Source organism: Mytilus galloprovincialis, chromosome 6 (assembly GCF_965363235.1).
Source record: "Mytilus galloprovincialis chromosome 6, xbMytGall1.hap1.1, whole genome shotgun sequence".
Taxonomy (NCBI): Eukaryota; Metazoa; Mollusca; class Bivalvia; order Mytilida; family Mytilidae; genus Mytilus; species Mytilus galloprovincialis.
Genome location: NC_134843.1, coordinates 67,098,755 through 67,124,151, shown reverse-complemented (window position 1 = coordinate 67,124,151; position 25,397 = coordinate 67,098,755). Strand labels below are relative to the sequence as shown.

The 25,397-nt window shown below is 30.5% G+C and overlaps 1 long non-coding RNA gene across 1 annotated transcript; it reads left to right on the top strand.

Moving 5' to 3' along the window:
• Positions 1-1,608: 1,608 nt before the first annotated feature.
• Positions 1,609-3,246, top strand: LOC143078276 (uncharacterized). The gene is made up of 3 exons (XR_012979149.1): positions 1,609-1,695; positions 2,384-2,475; positions 2,980-3,246. It is a non-coding gene; the product is annotated as an uncharacterized LOC143078276 (long non-coding RNA).
• The last annotated feature ends 22,151 nt before the right edge of the window (positions 3,247-25,397 follow it).

Here is a 25,397-nt window from a genome sequence, read left to right as displayed (position 1 = left end):
CAAGAATTCTTTATTTTTCACATAGTTTAAATCGATGTATCTTATATTTTCGGTCAACAACAAATATTCCCTAGCTGTATATTGATATATGAAATAGCTTGTAATAAAAGCAATGTTGTGTTAAATAATAAAATTAATGAAGATAATGTTGACATTTGTTGAATTTAATAAACAGTTAAGTCTTGCACAACTTTGTAAATGATGGAACAGCTCAATAAACTTTTAAAACTGTGTTTCAAATTGTAATATCGGTCACTGACGCGAAACGGGTGTTAATTGTAGAAAAACAGCACAATACGAAAATTGTGAATTGTGGTTCTGATTCTGTAAAGGGATTATTGTGCTGTCATGCACCGTGACGTACAAAAAGTCTTGCTATAAATGAACATATATTCTGTTTATATGAGATAAATTTTAGTCTGCGATAACGATGGGTTGGTTGATATAAGTTTTACGACCTTGACTTGCTCTATGTCAACATTATCTTACGTCTAATGCATTTAAAAAAAACCGTATATTTACGTTTAGGGCATTTAATATAAGTCTACCTACCAAATTAAAATCAACATAAACATTATTAAAATAAACAAGAAAGGAAAAGAAACAATTATGCATTGTTGCTCTGATATAATTTTTATTAACTATATTTGAGCGGTAATGTCTTAATAAAAACTGAATAAAATATTTCATCTAGGTGCTTTCGTTGAAGTTCGCGTTACATATCAAAATGAATTTCATTGGTTGAAACGTTTGCAAACTTTCAATCCAGGTGGTCTCATCGAGGTCCGCGTTCATGCTTCAATTCAATACACAATATTTCATCTAGATGCTTTCGTTGAAGTTCGCGTTACATAGTAAAATAAATTTCATTGGTCGGAATATTTGCAAACTTTCAATCCAGGTGTTCTCATTGAGGTCCGCGTTCGTGTTTCAATTCAATACACAATATGAAGTCCAATATGGTAAAAAAAAAGAATTTTAAACTCTACGATGTCCGAGTAAATAAATAGAATTTAGAAAATTAAACACTTTTCCAAGCAGGCACTCAACGTTTAATAAACGTTGAAATGGGGTTGAAATGTGATCAACGTATATTCAACGTTGAAACAACGTTACATTTTCAACGTTGAGGAATAAACCAACATTCAACGGCGAATTAACGTTGCTCATTTCAACGTTGTAATTGGAACGTTGATTCAACATTGAATCAACGTTAACTTATTTACTCATAGTAGGCCTATATAAAAAAATCATTATTAGAAGGCAATATATGCATAACTGTAGAAGTATATATTTATAAAGAAAAGAATGAAAAAGAGTTTTGGGTTTCACAAAACAGTATAGTACTAACTATTGGTCACTATTTCAACTTGAGTTTTGCGTCACCGTGACGGTATGAGAAAAGGGGGGGGGGAAGTAAGTCGTTTGATACTAAATTTCTAGGGAATAAGAAATATAATTTATTAATTTCATTTCACATAACTTTAATTTGAACATAAAGATAACATGTAAAGAAATTTAAAATAGTTAATTATCAACAATGATCTCGATTTCCTTCATTCATATTTTCGCGGGATTTGAACAGGAAGTTAGATTGCCCATGCGCATTATTCAAACACGCACCTTTCCTGTATTTAAAGAACAACAAAGGAAAAAGTCGAAAGAGAAACTTCCCGTTTATCACGTATATTTATGGTATGTAGATGTTTGCATGTGGCTATCACGGTTTGTTATATTTATGAATTGTGTTTAGAAACTCTGAATTGGTATCATATTGCACAATTAGAGAAAATTATAACGTCAACATTGTATTCCAGAAAACAGATCAGAACCAAGGACGTATGTTAGTTATACGTCCTTGTCAGAACACATGGAAGGGCCATCATATATAATTTCCTCCAATTATACTATTTCTAAGAGCATTTAATGTGGAAAGCATATTTAGTTTCATTTTAAAGTTTAGGTAAAGATTGTTACAATTATTATGCTTAAAGATTCATATAAGAAAAAGGGGGGACAAGCAAGTGTTTACATTATTTTGCTCAGGTAAATTTCCCAACATGTTTACTTTATACAATATATATGCGATTCTTTTAGTTTAACTTTAAGGCTTGGTAAACCACATACTATTTGACGATCATATTAAACGATGAATTTCAACTGGACAACAAAATATTGAATTTGAACGATCATGAAAAATTGATACTTTTATTGTTTTATTTTTACAAAAACAAATCAGTCTGAGTCTTTATTGATCTTCAGGTGATCTCTAACTCTGTGTAATATGAGAAATGCATGTTTACAATAATGTGTATGTAACCTGGTTTTGAATATTATAGCAGTCCATTATCTGATATCATGAACATGTATTATTTATTTACAGAAGCTTGTCAAACAGATCAATGGCTAAAAGGCATCAAGTTGAGCAAAATTAAAATTTAGTTTTGGGAATTCCAGTCTTTAAAATCATCAAAGGTAGGTTTTTTGTCTGTATAGCTATATACCATTTGTGTTCAAAGATTAATCTTTTGTTTCTTCTAATTTTGTTTACCTTACATACCATATTATGTTTGTCTTTATATCTTAGCTATTCTAGTAAAGCTCTTTATTTTATGTTAATGGAATTGTGCAGTCATCAATAAAAAAAAGGTCTTACTTAGGTAAAGTGTTTTCATTGTTATCAATAACGAAAAAACGTCTTACTTAGGTAAAGTGTTTTCATTGTTATCAATAACGTATAGTGAAACCCGCAGTGTTACAAAACTCAGGTTGAAGCTTCTTCATTAACAAAAAACTACTAATAGTAAACATTAATGAATCTATTTTTATTAATGATTATCTTATTACAATATGTGCTTCGTCATAATGGTTTTATTTATTTTCAATGCTTCTAGAAACAAATTGAAAGTGGCTCAAATTTAAAATATCTTTTCAGGACATACAATTTATATTCATTATATATAATCTGATTTTTTCCAGAGTTTAAATATACTGCAAGAGTCAAAAGATGTCACTTGGAAATACATATCTGATAAAGACCTCTTCTGCTTAAAATTTACCGCTGAAAGATCCCGAGGTGGTGGAAGAATGATGACATGCAATAAGGACAAAAAGAGACAAATATAACAAATGAATTTATAAAATAAATCTTATTAAAAGATATATCATTGTATTACTATTTTTGATATTATTGTTCCTGAGTAAATAAGTATTAATGTAATGGTTTATGAGGGTAATATATACATTTATATAACATATATGTATATATAATCAAGGACCTTTGTTTTTGTGGATAGTTGTCTGGTTAGCAGTCATGCAGCATCTTCTTATTTTCGTAAATATTGCGATCATCCTGAACACACATTGGATCTAATAATGTCTTCACACTTCCTAGATATATATACTACTTTCAAGAAGGGTTTAACATTGGTTGGTCTTTTAATAAAAACTACTTTGAACTTGTGAGAATTGTTTTATAAAACTATTCAACATCTTCTTTCCTTTCTGTGGTGTCAGGGAATAAAGTGAATGTCTTAGTTTTTATGCAAACTGTGAAAATTCATTGAATGATTTGTCTTTTTATAGCTATTCACAACAAGAAAAACTATACAAGTAAGAATATATCAAAAATGATAGGTGTCCACTTATAAATTTATGTCTATAGTTATCGTTAAATACAAGTGGACACACACAATCATTTCAGCTATTTTTGCCAACAGGATTTAAAGATATGACATTTATGGTCTAGATTTTTGACTTTGTACAAGCACCAAATGTTGTTTAAAGTAACAGTTGATGTATTTATTTAGATGTCTTCTATTTAACTTATCTGTTTTGTTCATATGTGCATTGGTGAGAGGGAAAAACATTAAAAAAAAACATGTACACCCACACTGCCTGTGTACCATCTAACAACAGCAAAAATTTGGAAAGCAGGTAAAAAATTTGGTGTTTGTAGCTTTATAATAAATTTCATTATTATACTTTCAACTACTATTCAACCTTGAATCAACGTTGAATGGATGTTGAAACTTCAACGTTGAAATGACAACGTTAATTCAAATTTTCAAAATCAAACATAAATTTGACATTGTTTCAACGTTGAGAAACAACCTTGTTTCAACGTTGAATCAACGTTGAGTGCCTGCTGGGTTACGATTCTTCCAACACAATAAATATACTATCCTTTTCGCCGATGAATAGTTATTACTATAATATAAGAACTAGGATTTGTATACTATTCAATCTGGGAACAGTATACCTAACAATATATATGTTCCTGATTTTATTTATTCCTCGAGAAAATAAATTTCATTTATTCACTTAAATCAATAATTGATCAACTTGAACTTTGAAAAAGTTACATTAATATATCTTTTCGCATCCTTTAGGTAAGTAAATCCGAAAAACTAAATAAAATTAATTGTATTATTTAATTTAGATTATTTATTTCTTATAAAACCAAGTGAACGGTAAAAAGAAAGATATTTTTACATATAATATTAACATACAGATTTTGCGTATGACAAGTTTGCACAAAGCGAGCAACAAGAATGAGAGATTAGTGATCAGCCTGGAGAACATACTTTTATGTATATATAATTCAAATTAATTTACACAAATTTTTCAAAACACAATATTTTTTTTAATAAATAAAGTGCCCAATTTCGAAACATTTACTCGGCTTACATAGTTAGGTTTAGAGTTGTGCAGTTTAGAATATAGTGAAATACATCAACCCATCTCTTGAGAGTTACAAAGTACACAGTACCTTTCTTGTCTTATAATTCTATGCCATTTACCGGTTGCTATAGGTAACCGATGATTTCCAGTTCTAAACATATACAACGTTATCTTATCTTTATAACGTAATAAGTCTAAATATTCTGCAAATTCAAAGATTTCTTTAAACAGTTTTTAACATAATACTTTTGGAGAATATTCCTTCCATTTCTGATTTTCAAGTCTGCTGAAATTGGTAAAAAACATCTCTGTTTAATGCTCAACTTTAACCCTTTTGGATTAAAACTATAGTTACTCTGATTTAACCAAATATTTTGAAATACATATTTATTCAAGATATTTTTAATACAAATCAACCAATCGAAAGTAAATCCACCATCTACGTTGAGTTTATCAATATATCTATATGATTTACTATCGGAACTGTTTACAATGTTAGACCAAAAAGATACCATACGGTGTTCCACATATACTGACATAGGAAAAGCGCCTAGCTCTCCATAAACCATAAAGCTTGGGGTTGATTTTTTCAAGTTTAAGAAAAGTTTACAAAACTTGAAATGCACTTTCTATTGCATCAATAAAACTAAATCTCCAAATTTCACAGCCATATAGCAATATAGGCCTTACAATCTTATCAAAAAGATCGTACTGACATTTAATTACAAGTAGATTAACTAAAATAATTGATTCGATATTTTTATTAATCAATAGATAAATTGAAGAACTGAATGGAATAAAAACATAAATAAAGAAAATATTTGTTTAACGCCATTATCTTTGACTATCCTACAGGTATACTAGCCAGGAGACTGTACAGTGGCGGATGCGGGTTTTGTTCCGTAGATAAGACCTCCCGTTTGTTTGACGAAATTATTTTTCAATTGGGACATATGGTTTGAAACCCCTCTTTTCTGTGACCAGTAGTTGTCGTTGTTGTTTATATTTTTCTATAAGTGCTGTACATCAATCAGGCCGATAGTTTTCTTGTTTGAGTTGTTTTAATTCATATTTGTAATTTTGGGAAATTTTATAAATGTTTAAGCGGTTAGGTTTTCGCTCGTTGTTGAAGGTTGTACGGTGATCTAATTCATTGGCAAGTACACCACATATTCTTACATTTATTCGTTAAATCATGTAGATCTTCATCAAGTCTAAATAAATAAATGATTTTGAAAATGTACTTATTGATAACTATACAACTTTTAATTCCAAATAATTATGTTTATCTAACATAGAATTGTTATCAGCGGAGACATATACACACTAAGTCTAAACTGGTTTAAAAAATTATTGTCACATGTATATGTAATAGTGTGTTTTTATGTAAAAAAAAATCTGTGAATATCTACCACTACTGTTACCGGCTTAAGAGATCAGCGTTTCTCGTGAGCTTTGAATAAACAAATCCAAACCAAAACAAGTACATAAAATGCATATTTTTAATCACAATATAAAAACACTTAAATTGTAATACATATTTTTATGAATAATTCAATTTTATTAAATCTTTGTCAATCAGGCATGTACAGCAGCATCAAGGGATTGTAAATATACAATTCCTTATTTACAATTCCTTGGCAGCATGTATTCTTCTATATTGTGACCTTATTTGAACTAAAAGAAAAAGAAGAAGAAGAAGAAGTCTGGAATTATCGCTATCTGTTCGACGGTCTAAAGATTACAGTGTGTTATCGATCTAGGTGTTCTCGTTGAGGTCCACGTTCTAAATCTTAAGCATTTCATTGGTCAGTAGATTTGCAATCTTTCAATCTAAGGGGTTCTCAATGGAGTCCGCGTTCATGTTTCAATAGGATTTATAAACTATATTGTTAGTTTTCTATCCGAGTAAACATAGTAGATTTTTTTATCCGAAAAGACGGATTTTCTACATGTTCTACAATAAATTTGTACAACGATTGAATATTGTTTAATGCATAAATGTCCAGGTCTAGATCGAACTTGCTTTGCTTCGACGAAAGTACGAATATAGAAAAATCACAGATTTATATTAAAACTAGAACGTTCAAGAACAGTTGAAGAAATCATCACAATTTTTTTATTGTTAGTTATTTTGTACAAATATAATGGTTGTGAAATAGCACGTGAAATCGCAACTGAGCGTGAATTCTTTGGAAAAGCGACGGTTCTATGAATACCTATTGTCAATTTCAAGATCTGTTTCGACATCATTGTAGTATATGTCACTGGACGTTAAACTCAATCCTTAATTTCGTCTTCGTCAAATAGTGCTGTTGGTTTCTTTTTATTATTATTACATACATTGTACTAGTATACATGAATACACCACAAGTTATTCCTATGTAATGTCATTTACTAGATATTTAGTGCAAAGTAAATAAGATGAAAGTCGTATTAATTCGATAATGCTTCAAACTAAATATAAACTGAGAATACATGTATAACTGCCATATTCCGAATCCCCGACATTCATTTGTGTAAATGAAGAAAAGATAACAATGATCGGTATCTGTGTGAATCTACGTCTCAATCAAGCTTCATACAGATGTTACAGAATATTCAAGATTGACAACTTTTCTTGAATACATGTATGATTGCCAATGGAATAAACCATGCAGGAGATTTCAAACTATCCCAATTAATTTGTGTGTGAACTATAACAACTGAAATCGTAATTCTGTTGTAGTGTATATTGGTCGTTTCTGTAACATGAAGGCGTATGGCAACCATTCTACCATACTTAGTTCAAAAGTACATCACAACCCTTTTCTTTGTGCATAATACGCTCAGGAACATACATCTTACTATTTTGCATGGATTGGTAGTAAATGTAACTTTTTAACTGTAGTCCATTTGACATCAAAGTATCATACGGAGCAGGGTTTCCGCTGGCGGTCGCCATTTTCGCAATTTGCGAAAAAATAATAAAAGTGGCGATAAAAATTCGTCATTTGCGAAAGAATTTGGCGAAAGAAATATGTAAAATGATTTATTTCCCTCCATCTTGTTTATTTACTTTATTTCGAGTTTCTCTAACTTTACCCCATCAGACTATACTCGGAATTCACCTTGACCTCATTAAGATTTGGACAGAAAATCAATAATCAGCTGATTGCATTTTGTTTGAATTGTTTGACAAAATGATATGAATAAATGACTTCCGCTAAATGTCACATACTGAATTTATTTACCACTTTGCGAAGCACGTGTTAAGCAAACTGTTGACGTCTCCTCTCCCTGTAAATATAGTTTAGAAAAGAAGCAGCTGTTGTTGTGTCGAAAAATATTCAAAAGCAAGAAAAATCTCCGATTTAAAACTTTAATTATCCTTTGACTTTAATATAGGTAATTGATTAGGGAGACTACTGTACAGTCGTTTGAGTGACACACGAGTTTCAAGCATAGTTTTACGTTTCAACTTTTTCAAGTTTTTCATTTACGATGGTCAAGAAAAGAAAACTGTCGTTATGAAGAAATCTATCAAAAAGGTTGGAAGGAACCCTCGAATTAGAGTAACCCTTCAATGTATTGAAGGATCAATTTCATGTGATAAAAGGTTTTGTTTTGTTGTAAAAACCACATCTTAGTACAAAAGGGCACCTAATTAATTTTCTTTAAAAGAAACTTTCCCTACGACCTATACTGGTATTACATGATTACATTTAAACATGTCCAGTAATTTTGTTATATTCCAGAACTTATATCTTCTTTTATATTAATAATTAAAAGTATAGTGGCCTCCTCATTTAGAAGAAAAGTTGTTTAAAATACAATGAATATTTTCCCCTTTTGAGTTAATAAAATTCTGTTGCTTTAGAGTTAATGTACAGAGTTTATTCATTTAAATGTAGACTATAAGATAAGCTTGAGAGAATAATCATTTCCACAATGGGCCAAGCGCATCTTATCTAAGGGAGGGGGGTGTAGAAAAAATATTAATTTTAAACGAAAAATAGATTTATGTTACTTGGCGAAAAAAATAATAAAGTGGCGAAAAATATTTTGTTTTGGCGAAAGAGGTGGCGAAAAAAAATATTGACCCAGGGGAAACCCTGATACGGAGGCTAGGATTTATAATTCGGCAAGTCTGGATGACTTCGTACAATACCACCGCTCCGCATTCATTATAGTTTAAACATACATAATTTAAAGTTTAGATCCTTTAATTTGCATATATATGGATATGACATTTAAATTTCGTATTGCTTAGTTCAACCTGCAACACATTTTATTTGATGTCACCAATGGTAAACATGTAAAATGAAACAATAACTTACTATAATACCAATATAAACTTTTGTTGTATGATTATACAAACCGAAATCACTACTAGACTAGGTGTTGACACGCTCAAATTAACAAAATTGTGTTTCAAAGAACCAATGCACCAAATTGATTTCATAGGATTTAGTTTAACATTGAAACCAGTTCAAGGAATGTATTACTTGACAAGAACAATTAAAATGTAGGACGAATTCGGCTTACAACACGAACTTTGTTCAAAGAATAGTACCAAACATGTGACAAAAAGACGGATTTGTAACAGAGGTATCGCAATCACTGATGGATTGGTGGATAGTTACTGTTTGTTCAACGTTCAGTGACAAGTATCTCATATTCATATTGCAATACCAAATTTAAACTAACTTGGGCAGACGACAAAAGCGAAATTGTGACAAATTTTATTTCTTAGTGTTAGTTAGGAAGTCAAACATGTATATGGAAAGTAAATTTTACTATTATTTATTGAACAAGATAAGAAGATCAGTCACTATTATTTATTGAACAAAACAAGACTGAGTTCAAACCGCTAAAAGAAGTTAAACCCGGTGAATGACACTCCTTATTGCTGAATTTGGGTTTGGCTGACCTTAATTTCTATTACGTTTTAAAACAATTGTTCAAATTAAATATACAATTATTTTACTGTTTTTTGATTGGGGGGGGGGGGGAGTCATTGACCCTAAAAAAACAATACAGGCCTATAGTATTTTGAAGCATTTTTGAAGTATTCAAATATTATGAAACGTCTTATATTTTTTACAAATACAAGGAACAAGCAAGTCTGTCAAAAAATGATTGATATTTCAGAAAATAGTATAGTGTGTTCATTGTAAACGTAAACCAGAATGCATATAGTTGTCTCTACTTATAACAGTCACAAATCATTTCTAGAAATAAAAATCAGCGATTTACCATTCATGCGATAATATTTTGTCGAACGTTATCGAGATAACCTTATCAGGTAATTCAAGTTATCGGACACTTAATTTTTTCCAGAACATGTTATAATAGTTAATATCCGAGCCATAAAATACATGTATTATATCTGGCATAGTCCCAGATTATATTCTTTGTTAATATGCATCGTTCATTTAAAGTCTTGTTTTTCTTATAACACTTTACATCGTATATCAGGGGCACTGCCGAAAATAATCTTTCAAAAAGCAAATCTAAGTTGTAACCTTTAGAACTTGTATGTCTGATAATTTGCTCACATGACAAGAAATTTTACAATAAACATTGGTCACGCACGATAGATTTTGATGTATGACACGTGCCGTTACAATAGCCAGTTTACACGCATCAGCGCACACATGTTTGTCGAATAGGCCAGTTGATTGGAGGAAAGTTACCGAAAACCACGCCTACCTTTAACTAATACCCAATCAAACGCCTTTGACATAAACATAAATAATACATGGGTAAGATTACAGAGATTTTGTTGCGTATTCAATATTTGAAAAAGTTGAAGACTCGATCTTGATTCAAACTTAAAATTATAGAATATATGCTCGTAATGCATTTTCGCAATTTCGTTAAATTTAATTTTATACATAATTTCAACTACCTGGTGAGGAAAAAATACAAAGGAGTATGTTACGTAAGACCCCTTTTTTGCCCCAAAATATAGCAGTTTAACAAAGTTGTGATAATGTAATCGTTAAGCTATTTATTGGAAAGTAGAATGATTCTGCTACATAAATATGGGCTGTTTTTGACAATACAATGCACATATATCGGGTACTAGCATCATAAAGTCATGCTAAATTACTGAAATCTTCACAATTGTAGCATTTTAGTTAAATTTTAGATGGATTCTGTCTAAAATGAAAGTGGCCACAATCGTGTTCATTCATAATATTGAAATGTAAGTTGTATTTGATGATAATACATAATATATATAAAGGTTGAGGATGAACACGGATGCGGCCACTTTCATTTTTGACAAATACCATCTGAAAAGTGACGATTTTTGGCAAATTTGAAAGATTTTTCATATTCAAGCTTGAATCGGGGCGTTTTAAATGACTTATTAAGTTAAAATCTTCCCCATTAACTAATTGAATCAATTGAAATAGACACTTAAGTGTTTAGAAAGTGTCTAAAATCTTTCGTTAGATGAACTTGAAAATTGAGGCCGAAATCGGCCCTTACCGGACCTACTCCTTTAGGCAAAAAGAAATATATACGTTACCGCTTGATAATTATGGAAGTGGGGTAACATGAGACTTTATTTATAAAAAGTACAAGTACAAATAAAATAAAAAAAATATATATGTAACATATTATTTGTACACCAGTTTGCTGTTAGAACGATTAATAGAGATATGGGATATGCAATTTATAAGATAGCTACAGTTGGACATTTAACTACATCAAAACCAAATACACCAAGCAAATTGTGACTAATGCTAATTGGACGAGTATCTTTTTATTTCTAATTTGTAGTCAGTTTACTTAACGACGGTTCCCTAAATAGGAAAGTATAATTATCACAGTAACATTTCAGTCTCCTAGTACATATTTGTTTAAGTTCTAAAACTTTTGTTCTTCTGGAGAAAATTCCAACCATAATAAAATAAGGAGGTGCGGTAAAATTGCCAATTAATCAACTTTCTACCAAATACAAAATGACGGAAATGTTAGCTTGCTTACATTGCTACTTCATTTTATATCTCAAAATTACCATTCCATTATATGAACTGCATATTCAAAAATATGTTTTGTCACCAATATCCTAATATCATCATACTGTTTCACCCGTGTCCGTTCTACCGTTAATCGCGCACTTGGTGTATACATAAAGGGTTTATACGGCTTATTATTAAGGACAGAGGTGTCTTTTTGCTTCAGGTTTAAAATTATGTACCTGGTGTTACCAAACATGTACTCATATTAGAGGTGCGCATTTCGTCTTGGTTTCCTTTATTTTTTGTTCATGACAGGTTGCTGGATTAGACGTTTTGATAAAATATAAAAGGCACGCAGACTCCGGCTTACATCTCCTACATGTGGAATTTCAAGCTGAACCTTTTATATTTCGCATTTGCAGTTTGTTTTACTTAAAGAATTGCATGTATGATCTCAAGATTTGTTTCGTAAATAATTTTCCACAAATGACACTGTTGAACTTTGTGAAATATTGCATACAATTTGCACTGTTTGTCCGACTTACTGAGCTTGTATTGTATTGTCCCGAACATGCATGAACTATTTGCCACTGAACGTAAAACAACCATCAAAAACCGAGCAATTATAAAACTGTTTACTGAATCATATTTTTAAAGTACTGTATTTCTGCATGGATGAAGCAACGACACCACCATTGCCTTAAATGATGGAGTAAAAAACTCAGTAATTTAAATGAATCACACGTGAAATTTTTCATGTTATTTTCACGTGAACTTTGCAAAAATATGAAGGTATTTTTCATGATTTTAATTAAATTTTAGAAAAAAGATATTATTTTAATAATGTTATTTTTAAAAATAACGTGCATTTAACGTGTACCAAATTCCGGTGATTTATGCATGAACCATTATCATAAGTTTCACGTGTAACCAACCAGTATAAGCAAGTTTCAAGTATTTCAAATGACAATTTACACTTAGACTATAGCCACACAGTAGGACAGTAAATGAACAAAAGACAAGTAAATCAGAAACAGGCATGGATCACGCAAAAACATGCAGGGGCGACACCGGAGTAATGGGAGTTTGCTTCTTGCAAGACATTAGCCGTGAAAACAATTTGATATGAAGACAAGCCTTTGTTTCAACTTTGTTTTAAAATTTCCAACATAAGGCTGTTACGGCCCAGGTCAATGTTCTTAAGCATCACATATTTTTTTTCATTTTATTGTTAGCTTTCTTAAATACATATTCACATATTATAGACTATATTTTTTATAATTTCTTTTTTGTCAATTTCAGTTAAACACTATTTCTGATTTCTTTTTTATAAATTTTAAATGTCTTTTTCTTTTTCTTCATCTTTTTGAAACCCTGGTTTTGTATTACCACTGACCAGTTCAGTAAAGAAACAGCTGCTTCATGTTTGCATAAATGTGTTTGTAACCAATCTATAGCTAACATGCTATTATTTCCATATTTTTTATTCCGTGTCTATAGATAGTCTCCATCGGGGAGACAAGATTTATTTTGTCTGTTGGTTGCTTAGCTAGCGTATACTAATCGATTTACCTCATACTTTGAAGTTAGATGGGGATTGTTTTTAAATAAATGCCTTAATTTTAGTAATCTCTGATGTATTTATGATGGCTTGGTTTGAAGCGAGAACAGAAGAAATATGCAGACTAGTCCTAAATTAAAGGATGCGAAAAGATATATTAATGTAACTTTTTCAAAGTTCAAGTTGATCAATTATTGATTTAAGTGAATAAATCAAATTTATTTTCTAGAGGAATAAATCAAATTAGGAACATATATATATTGTTAGGTATACTGTTCCCAAATTGAATAGTATACAAATCCTAGTTCTTATATTATAGTAATAATTATTCATCGGCGAAAAGAATAGCATCTTTATTGTGTTGGAAGAATCGTAAAAGTGTTTTATTTTCTAAATTCTATTTATTTACTCGGACATCGTAGAGTTTAAAATTCTTTTTTTTTACCATATTTGACTTCATATTGTGTATTGAATTGAAACACGAACGCGGACCTCGATGAGAACACCTGGATTGAAAGTTTGCAAATATTCCGACCAATGAAATTCATTTTGCTATGTAACGCAAACTTCAACGAAAGCACCTTGATGATATATTGTGTATTGAATTGAAACATGAACGCGGACCTCGATGAGAACACCTGGATTGAAAGTTTGCAAACGTTCCAACCAATGAAATTCATTTTGATATGTAACGGGAACTTCAACGAAAGCACCTAGATGAAATAGTTTATGTATACGACAATTAGTTTTTATTAAGACATTACCGCTCAAATATAGTTAATAAAAATTATATCAGAGCAACAATCACTACAAACTCCTCAGAGTCTGAATTGACCAGTTTTTGTGCTCGACCAGTAAAATCGAGCACACATTTTACTCGACTAGTCTCGACATTGTCTCGACTGTACTTAACTGTACTTAAGTGTACTCGACTAGGTCTCGACTAGGTCTCGACTTTACTTAATTAGTCTGATTCAGTACTTGATGATCTTTGTGTAGTCTGAAATGGTCTTGACCAAGGCTCGACCTGTCTCGACCTGTCTTGACTAGTCTCGACCTGTCTCGACTAGTCTCGACTCAGTCTCAACCAGTCTCGACCTGTCTCGACTAGTCTTGACCTTCAAATTTAGTTTTGACTGGTGTAAATCAGCCCATCTAACTAAATTAAATATTGATCTTAAAAAATTCAAGCTTATTAGGTAGTTTGATTTATTACTGTGAAATGAAAGAATTTAATTTAACAATATGTAAAAAAAAATTATTATATAAAAATTCAGATAGGCATCTTTAATTTTTTTTATAACTTTTTCAAATCAACTTGGATTTTCATCAAACTATGCAGATATCTTAGATATATATCAAGCTTACTGATTCCCATTTCATTTAGTTTTTTGTTGTATTGCTGTAAAATTCAAGAATTAAAGTAATCTTGGTATAAAAAGCTAGGATTTGCAATTCGGACAAAATAGAGATAGTACACTTTAATTTTTTTTTATAACTTTTTCAAATCAACTTGGATTTGCATCAAACTATGCAGCTATCTTACATATATATCAAGCTTACTGTATTCCATTTCATTTAGTTTTTTGTTGTATTGCTGTAAAATTTAAGAATTAAAGTAATCTTGGTATAAAAAGCTAGGATTTGCAATTTGGACAAAATAGAGATAGTACACTTTAATTTTTTTAATAACTTTTTCAAATCAACTTGGATTTGCATCAAACTATGCAGCTATCTTTCTTACATATATATCAAGCTTACTGAATCCCATTTCATTTAGTTTTTTGTTGTATTGCTGTAAAATTTAAGAATTAAAGTAATCTTGGTATAAAAAGCTAGGATTTGCAATTCTGACAAAATAGAGATAGCACACTTTAATTTTTTTTATAACTTTTTCAAATCAACTTGGATTAGCATAACACTATGCAGCTATCTTACATATATATCAAGCTTACTGAATCCCATTTCATTTAGTTTTTTGTTGTATTGCTGTAAAATTTAAGAATTAAATTAATCTAGGTCAAAAAAGCTAGAATTTGCAGTTCGAACAAAATAGAGATAGTACACTTTAAGCTTTTTAATAACTTTTTCAAATCAACTTGGATTTTATTAAAACTATATAGCTACCTTGGTGATCTTACTAAATCCCAGGTTGTTATGAAGTTTTAAAATATATTTTTTTCAAATTTATTGACATGACACTATACATGATTTAATTACATCAGTACACGTGAGTTTTACAGGTAAAAAGAAAGCCCTACTTTTCTTAAACTCGTGTATTACTTATCTAGTGAATTAAAAGCCCTGCGATTTAGATTTAACAGGATGTTGCAACTTTGAATAAATGTTATTTAGAATTTAAAACTCTCTGGTAGATGTGATCTTTTTAATAAGTTTGCCCCAAGCAGAAGGTATTGCTTTATAAATAAATCACCACAAATCAGAAGAACTATTTTAATAATTTCTAATGTTTCATCCCTTTTTGATATATTTATATAGTGTATATCAAAAGGAATAAAACATGAAAGGAATTATATTAATATTTTATGTATACTTTTTCCCAAATTATGAGAAAAGATATATTTCTAATATCGTAGCCTTTTGACCTAGGTTAATTAAATTCTTAAATTTGACAGAAATACACCAAACAAAATAACAACCTATGATTCAGTAAGATCTATATATTGCAAAGATATTTGTAGAGTTTGATGAAAATCTAAGTTGATTTAAAAAAGGGGAGCGTCTAAACACCACCTAGGCCGCCTTGGTGCACTAAGCTCCAGGAAGTGCACTAAGCCCATGATGGGGTGGTGCTATGAAAGAAAAAAACATACCATCGTACGTAGTTTTTCATGAAGATAATGTATCTGAATTTTTTAGTCATTAAAAATTGGAGTTAAGTCGTAATTTGATTTTTTCTGTCATCAAAGGTTTTGTCCGACGGCACGTGCCAGTAATTAACCAGGTAATAAAATCACTGATCCATGAAGAAATAAAGAAACAACAATTACACGGCTTATATATAATGACACCTTTTTGTTTGTCGTGTTATTGCGTGTATATTTTTTTTGTAGGATTTAAAACAAAACTTTGTATTTCTTTCTTTTTTTGTGTGTATTTTTTAATATGTTATTTTGACTTTATACTTTTATTTGTTTTTAATCAATACTTCGTTGTAATTCGAAAGTGCACAACACGACTATTATAATAAATTCATTTATTAATATTTCATTGTGATAACTAGCAACAGATATGAAACATATAGTTTATAAACATATGTAATTAAGTAAGTAGATGACATTATCAATAAATAAATATAACAAAGGGTCACAAGCAAATATAAGTCATGATTTGTCTTTATACACATCGAATGAGAGAAATCGTGTGACATCACATCTGTCCAGTTTGAAGCTGTCTTTTATTATACGACAGAAAGAGAACGAATTGTTATGTGTTAAATCTATATTTATTCATCACCAAGGAGTTTATGCTTATTTATTTATGATATATATGATGTTTAACATATATAGAAATTACGTAGAGCATTTTATGACAATATCTCTTTACAAGATTTACGAGAGACTATAGAAATTAAACTAAATTATCACTATATAATTATCATGTCTCTAAGTTATTTCAGTTCTGTAAAAACATAACGATTTAATTTTGATTTAAACTTTTTGACTAAATTTGAAAAATTAAGTTAACTAAACGATATGCGTTTTGTCATCGTTTAAGGTTGTATTGCGCGACCTTTATTTGCTTTTATCTTCGCCGTTCCACTATGACCTCTGGACAGTGGTGGATATTTGTCTCATTTGCAACCATACACGAACTATCTATTTATATGAAATATAAATTTAATAATAATTACCCCTTGCAGAATTTCAAGTGGTCTGTCATACTTGTTGAAAATGGGTTGCATATAACGCCAAGGTCGCCACATTTTAACTCTTATATTTGAAGTAAGTCTGTATTATGATTTGTGTCTATTCGTGTTAATATTGAAACAGTAAATGGGAAAGAATAAAAAGAAAGAAATAGACAACATACTCCGTTTTGAGTAAAAGCCAATTTCTATTGTTTTTACTATTATTTCCGCAAATCATTTATTTCCAAATAAACACTTTTTCCAAATATTTTTTTTCCAACAAAGCATCAAAGAAAAGATCAACAGCCCTGTCATCATTACTAATTAAGAACAAAAAATATAATTTACAAGTAAAAAGATAATCCATCAGAATTGATTGCAATTAACAAGGTGATCAGACATTACACAACTAGAGCGCGTGTCACGTTAAAAATGTTAATAACTTTTAAATCTCTTTATATCATCGAACCAACTTTTAACATATTTTTTTTAAAATAATGATTTATCTAAATTAATGATCTTGGTGCATATTTAACCTTTGCTTCATATCCTTAGTGCAGTATTTATAAATTCGTCAAGCTTCATTGGATTCAATCAACAATGTGACAACAGGACACATTACACAAAATCGGCGCGTGCCATATAAAATGTTAATAACTCTTTTATTTCTGAATATATTTACACCAAAATTTAAATATATGCTCTTAATTCAAATCTGTATCGTACTAAATGACCTTGGTGCTTATTTGACTGGTCCATCATGGGCTTAGTGCACTTCCTGGAGCTTAGTGCACCAAGGCGGCCTAGGTGGTGTTTAGACGTACCGTTAAAAAAGTTATGAAAAAAATTAAAGTGTACCATCTCTATTTTGTCAAAACTGCAAATCCTAGCTTTTTTTACCTAGATTAAATTAATTCTTAAATTTGACAGCAATACAACAAACTTTATAACAACCTGGGATTCAGTAAGAAGAATACATCACCAAGGTAGCTATATAGTTTCAATAAAATCCAAGTTGAATTTAAAAAGTTATAAAAAAAATTAAAGTGTACTATCTCTATTTTGTTCGAACTGCAAATTCTAGCTTTTTTGACCTAGATTAATTTAATTCTTAAATTTGACAGCATTACAACAAAAAACAAAATGACCTGGGATTTAGTAAGCTTAGTATACATTTAAGATAGCTGCATAGTTTGATGAAAATCCAAGTTGATTTGAAAAAGTTATTAAAAAAATTAAAGTGTACTATCTCTATTTTGTCCGAATTGCAAATCCTAGCTTTTTTTACCAAGATTACTTTAATTCTTAAATTTTACAGCAATGCAACAAAAAAACTAAATGAAATGGGATTCAGTAAGCTTGATATATATGTAAGATAGCTGCATAGTTTGATGCAAATCCAACTTGATTTGAAAAAGTTATTAAAAAAATTAAAGTGTACTATCTCTATTTTGTCTGAATTGCAAATCCTAGCTTTTTATACCAAGATTACTTTAATTCTTAAATTTTACAGCAATACAACAAAAACCTAAATGAAATGGGATTCAGTAAGCTTGATATATATGTAAGATAGCTGCATAGTTTGATGCAAATCCAAGTTGATTTGAAAAAGTTATTAAAAAAATTAAAGTGTACTATCTCTATTTTGTCCGAATTGCAAATCCTAGCTTTTTATACCAAGATTACTTTAATTCTTAAATTTTACAGCAATACAACAAAAAACTAAATGAAATGGGATTCAGTAAGCTTGATATATATCTAAGATATCTGCATAGTTTGATGAAAATCCAAGTTGATTTGAAAAAGTTATAAAAAAAATTAAAGATGCCTATCTGAATTTTTATATAATAATTTTTTTTTTACATATTGTAAAATTAAATTCTTTCATTTCACAGTAATAAATCAAACTACCTAATAAGCTTGAATTTTTTAAGATCAATATTTAATTTAGTTAGATGGGCTGATTTACACCAGTCAAAACTAGATTTGAAGGTCAAGACTAGTCGAGACAGGTCGAGACTGGTTGAGACTGAGTCGAGACTGGTTGAGACTGAGTCGAGACTAGTCGAGACAGGTCGAGACTAGTCAAGACAGGTCGAGACAGGTCGAGCCTTGGTCAAGACCATTTCAGACTACACAAAGATCATCAAGTACTGAATCAGACTAATTAAGTAAAGTCGAGACCTAGTCGAGACCTAGTCGAGTACACTTAAGTACAGTTAAGTACAGTCGAGACAATGTCGAGACTAGTCGAGTAAAATGTGTGCTCGATTTTACTGGTCGAGCACAAAAACTGGTCAATTCAGACTCTGAGGAGTTTGTAGTGAATGCATAATTGTTTCTTTTCCATTCTTGTTTATTTTAATAATGTTTATGTTGATTTTAATTTGGTAGGTAGACTTATATTAAATGCCCTAAACGTAAATATATGTTTTTTTTTAAATACATAAGACGTAAGATAATGTCGACTTAGAGCAAGTCAAGGTCGTAAAACTTAAATCAACCAACCCATCGTTATCGCAGACTAACATTTATCTCATATAAACAGAATATATGTTCATAGCAAGACTTTGTGTACGTCACGGTGCATGACAGCACACTAATCCCTGTACAAAATCGGAACCACACTTCACAATTTTCGCATTGTGCTGCTTTTCCACAATTAACGCCCGTTTCGAGTCAGTGACCGATATTACAATTCGACACAGTTTTAAAAGTTTATTGAGCTGTTTCTTCATTTACAATGTTGTGCAAGACTTAACTGTTTATTAAATTCAACAAATTTCAGCAGTATCTTCATTAATTTTATTATTTAACACAACATTGTTTTTATTACAAGCTAGTTCATATATCAATATACAGCTAGGGAATATTTGTTGTTGACCGAAAATATAGATACATCGATTTAAACTATGTGAAAAATAAATAATTTTTGTAAGTTACTTTAATTTCCATGTCTATATTTAATTTACGAGTACACTATAGTAAGACAGAAAAAGAGAAACGGAAATATACAGGAATACCTAAAGTTTCGTAAGTCATTGCTATGGACCATACATTACTGACATGTCACAAGTTTTCATAGCACTCAGCAAGTTTTGAAACGAATATGTGATATAAAGATCTACTGCATTTGGGCAAATTAAAAATATGTTAAACATCTAACTATTTTATTTTTAACAGATTCACAAGTTTTAAATTTTTTAAACCGTGCATCAATATTTTATTTTTTTATTTAAATTCCTTATATGTTACGTGTATTGATCATTCTTTTGTTTAAATTGTGAAGTAGTTGACTTTCATAAGAATACACGCATTTATATATATAAGTCGATAAAGTTTGAAACAAATAAACGAAAGATACATCGATGTTGTTTTGCTTGAGTGATTTACCTGTTAAAAGCTCGGGTCTCAACACGGTTTAAAACGAATTAATACCAGTTTGAAATAGTTTAACGGGGGCGTGGCCTATTTGTTTGACGTAACATAACGCCAACTTGAATTAAATTGAACGACTGCAAGCGAATCTATTTGACTGGCATTAAAATGATTTGATATGCATTGAAATAAATTAAAAATGATTTTTAATTTTTGTCAATCTTTATCAAATGACGATTAATCTCATTTAAACAGCGTTAATGCGTTTTTGTCCGATCAAGTTAAATTCGGGTTACTAGTGCCCTGAATTAGTAATTTTAAGGAAATTTTGCAGTTTTTGCTTATCTTGAATATCATTATAGATAGAGATAAACTGTAAACAGCAATAATGTTCAGCAAAGTAAGATCCACAAATAAGTCAACATGACCAAAATTGTCAGTTGACCCATTAAGGAGTTATTGCCCTTTATAGTAAATTTTTAACCATTTTTCCAAAATTTTAGTTTTCTTATAAAAATCTTCTCCTCTGAAACTACTGGGCCAAATTTAACCAAACTTGGCCACAATCATCATTTGGGTATCTAGTTTTAAAAAAAAAGTGGCGTGACCCTGCCAACCAACCAAAATGGCCGTCATTGCTAAAAAAAGTACATTGGGCGAAATGTACAGTTTGGCTTATATCTCTGAAACCAAAGCATTAAGAGCAAATCTGAAAAGGGATAAAATGTTTATCAGGTCAAGATCTATCTGCCCTGAAATTTTCAAACAAAACAGACAACCTGTTGTTGGGTTGCTGCCCCAGAATTAGTAATTTTAAGGAAATTTTGCAATTTTTAGTTATTATATTGAATATTATAATAGATAGAGATAAACTGTAAACAGCAATAATGTTCAGCAAAGTAAGATCTACAAATAAGTCAACATGACTAAAATTGTGAGTTTACCCCTTAAGGAGTTATTGCCCTTTATAGTCATTTAGAATATATTTTCCACTGTAATTACTAGGCCAAGTTCATTATAGATAGAGATAATTGTAGCAAGAAGAATGTCCAGTAAAGTAAGATCTACAAACTCATCATGATCACCAAAACACAATTTCGTCATGAATTTATCTGTCTCCATTGTTAAATATGCACATAAACCAAGGTGAGCGACACAGGCTCTTGACAGCCTCTAGTTATTAACTTCATCATTTACTAAAAAGTAATGAATTCTTGTAGATTCTGATAAGTTTTTCCTTCTCCAGGTAAATTGGGTTTTGTTTCTGGTTTTGCTTCTCCAGACATCAGTTAGTTGTATATTCTTGATTAACATTTTAAGGTTATGAACTAGATTATCAAATATCTTATTTCCTACTTTTTTCTTTTTATCTTTTATAGATAATATGTCGTTGAAGTCACCACCAATTATGTACTGGCAAATACTGTAGTTTTCAATTAATTGTTTTACTGATTTAAAAAAAGTGATTCTTGTTTTACTATTAATTATGTACATATTTTATAGGTTCACTAATGTGTGTATATTTTGTCATATATTTCTATATTAACTAATATGAATCCTTATATTGGTCAATAATCTTGAAGACTAGTTTAATCTGGTTTTTTTTTTATCCATATAGCAACCCCTCTAGATTTGAGTAAACTTACTATTAAATACTATATCACAATTTTGTTGATTAGCCTATTCAACAATTCTGTTTCTTTTACAGATTTTTATAACCCGTTGGAATTTACAGTGAGACATGGATACAGTTTTTGTTTGTCCTATTGTACTGATATTAGGAAGGTAAGTTAGATAATTACAGAGTTCTGTTGTGTTTGATAGCATGTTAAACTTGTAAATTCTTTATCCTTGCTTTGTGTTATATGATATCTTTTTCAATATTAAATTCTATCTATATGTACATCTATGTACAACTATAACTATCATGATTATAAATTTGTAAACATAACACAATATTTCAATTATTGACCTCAATATATAGGTCATGATTTGGGTCAACAATGTGACTTGCGATACAGACTCCTCTGTGTCCAAAGATATTATTTTGGACTCATCAAGTTTGTAAGCATACATAGGAATACTATCAATAGCAAAATATATACAGAGACAGTTGATAGAAAAAACAAAACTTTAAACTAAACACAAAGTAAACAAATTCTTTTAATTGTTTTTACATGTAACAAGAAAAACATATTGGACTACTATTTACATAATATTTACAGAGCCAATGTAGCATAGTATTACTGGCTACTTGATAACCAAAGTTAAACACTTGTAGTTTTGTGATAAAAGTTTGTACATGTATTGACTAATAAATAAATTTAGTGTATTTACTGTCTTCTGATTGGTTAAAATTATTAGTTTTATTTTCAATGTTGTCAATTTTTATGGCGACACGCCCACTCTGACGTTGTGTATTCATACGCCAACATGTGTGTACGTTGTTATTGTTAATATATATAATATAAAAAGTTCTTTGAGCCTTATTTTTGATAGAAATTTATTTATAATGAATGGCAATAATTTATTTTGATTTTATTGAACCATAAAACTAATTTTTGACTCTTCACATTTTACATAATACGCTTCGCGGATTATTCAATGTGAAGAGTCAAAAATTAGTTTTATGGTTCAATAAATTCAAAATAAATAATAGCCATTCATTAAATGTATGAATTGAATTATAGTAATCGAACTTTGTTTAGATTTTTGTAGGTGTGATTTGTCCTTTTGAGGTTTGATGTATGGATTCACAGATGATAATCTAATATCCGCTTTAATCAAACATATTGAAAGATTTATTACAATTATGCAGGAACGTTTCAGAAGAGCTTTTTGAAAACAAAAATGTAAATGTACTGGTGCAGCTTTGCAACAAGTGACAGAAAAATACACAAAGAATGTTAATAAAAAAACAGATCTAAAGATTTTGAAATTGTGCACATGCTGCTTACGACTACTGTATATAACTGGATATCAGAATATGAACATAATTTCCAAAGGAATGAAAATTTCGTCTAAGGGAGGATTACTTGTAGCTGATGTTATGTGGATTGACAATTAAGTGATATAAAATTGAAAGACTTATATTTTTAAAATGTTGATGAATGATACATGTACTAATAATAAAATATTAATTTATTACATCATTATATGCATGTTGTTGTGTTTTGGATTCTTATACAAACACAGGTAAAATAATTAATGTATTTATATTATAATGTATGTACAACTCGTCTAAACATCAAGCCAACAATGTTAGATCTGTACATTTGCTTTCGCAATTTTGTTTGTTCTTCCCTTGCCGGAATTCGAACCCATGCTACTGAGATATCGTGACACCAAATCGCCTGCACTGTAGCCGTAATATAATGTATGTATATATTAGGTATCAGTTGTTTTGGACCTCTCTGTCTCTTTGTCGTGAAGCTTCCCCGTTGGTATCACTGGTGACTTCAGAAAGGTACAGCTGACAGGCTGCTTTGATGGATTTTGAGATTTTTTGGTTGATTCTTGTGTACTCTGATTGTTACAAGACATGAAAGAGGTTATTTGAGCTTGACTTAGATCACTATTTTTTTTACTGTTCTTTTTTTTATTATTTTCTTCCGTTTTCGTGGATCAGCTACGGGATTGATAATAGATTGCGACTGTCCGTTGTCATCTTCACATCCTGTAGTTGATACACCTTCACACTCAGCAGCTGATGCACTTTCACATATTTCAGCATTGTTTGTTTGGACTGATATTTGTGTTGCATCAGTGTCAATTTCCGATTCAGAAGTTTGTTTCATCATCTGCATCACTTGTTATATTGCTTTCTTTATTGTTTTCTTTATCTGATTGATCAGGTACGTCTGAGAAAGTGTCTTAGGCTCATGTATTTTGTTTGTGACCTTCTTTTCCGCATGACCTACATACCCAATCATTTGTACAACATTTTGTTTGATGACCTTCCTGCAGACATTTTGAACATTTCTTATTTTGAGGGTTGTTTCTTGGCTGATCACGATAGATGATGGTGGCTCTATACTTGCCAATAAGAATTGATCTTGGGATATGCTCTGTTATCAGTCCATCACAAATGATGATCCTGTTTCCTGTTAGGCAATTTGTCACTTTGTTGTTGTATCTAAGACTTTCGCGCTTATTGCTCAACATTGAGCAGCCATGTTTTTCCATCTCGCTAATTATTTGTAACTAACCGACAGCTTTGTACATTTCAGGGTGAGTCAGGTACATTTTTTGCAGAGTCTCTCCGTCAGATATTTGCCCAAAGACATTTGTTTCCTGTATACATACAGGTTTAACAGTGGCCATGTCTGAGGGTTCAATTGTTTTAGGGTCTATTTTTGTTTTTTCTACGTAGGACGTCATTTTGGGTTCACTTTGCTTATAAGATTTTGCCATAACTTTCCTGCAATCAGCGATTCCAAAGTTGTTTTTGCTACACTAAGTCACTTATAGGTTATGTCTACATACAAGCAAACAGTTATAGTACTATGAAGATATTGTCGATGAGAAAACAAAGTTAATTAAGATTTTGTCTTTTAAGTGGTTTAAACACCCGTTACCTTAGTCAAGGGCCGTTATATAAAATACCATACGGCTTCTTGTTTTTTTTAACGTTGTATAAATCCATTTGTTCGGTATTCTATCTTCAGAAAGCATGACATTCGTGTTGTCCTACATATTATATAGACAATTGCTTATTGTCTCTTCTAATAATGCTTTTATTCAAAAGTATTTAGAAAATATAAAATCTAATTTGTACGGTAATCTGCCATATTGGGCCGTCCGTAACAGAAGTTACGAATAACCGCTTTCCCCCAGTTGACACCGACAACCAATACGATCGTTTTATGGTCAATTCCGTCAATCTCAAAACATTTGTTAGACACAAAAGGTTGCACTTTGTAAATACAGCTGTTTTTCAAACCACGCC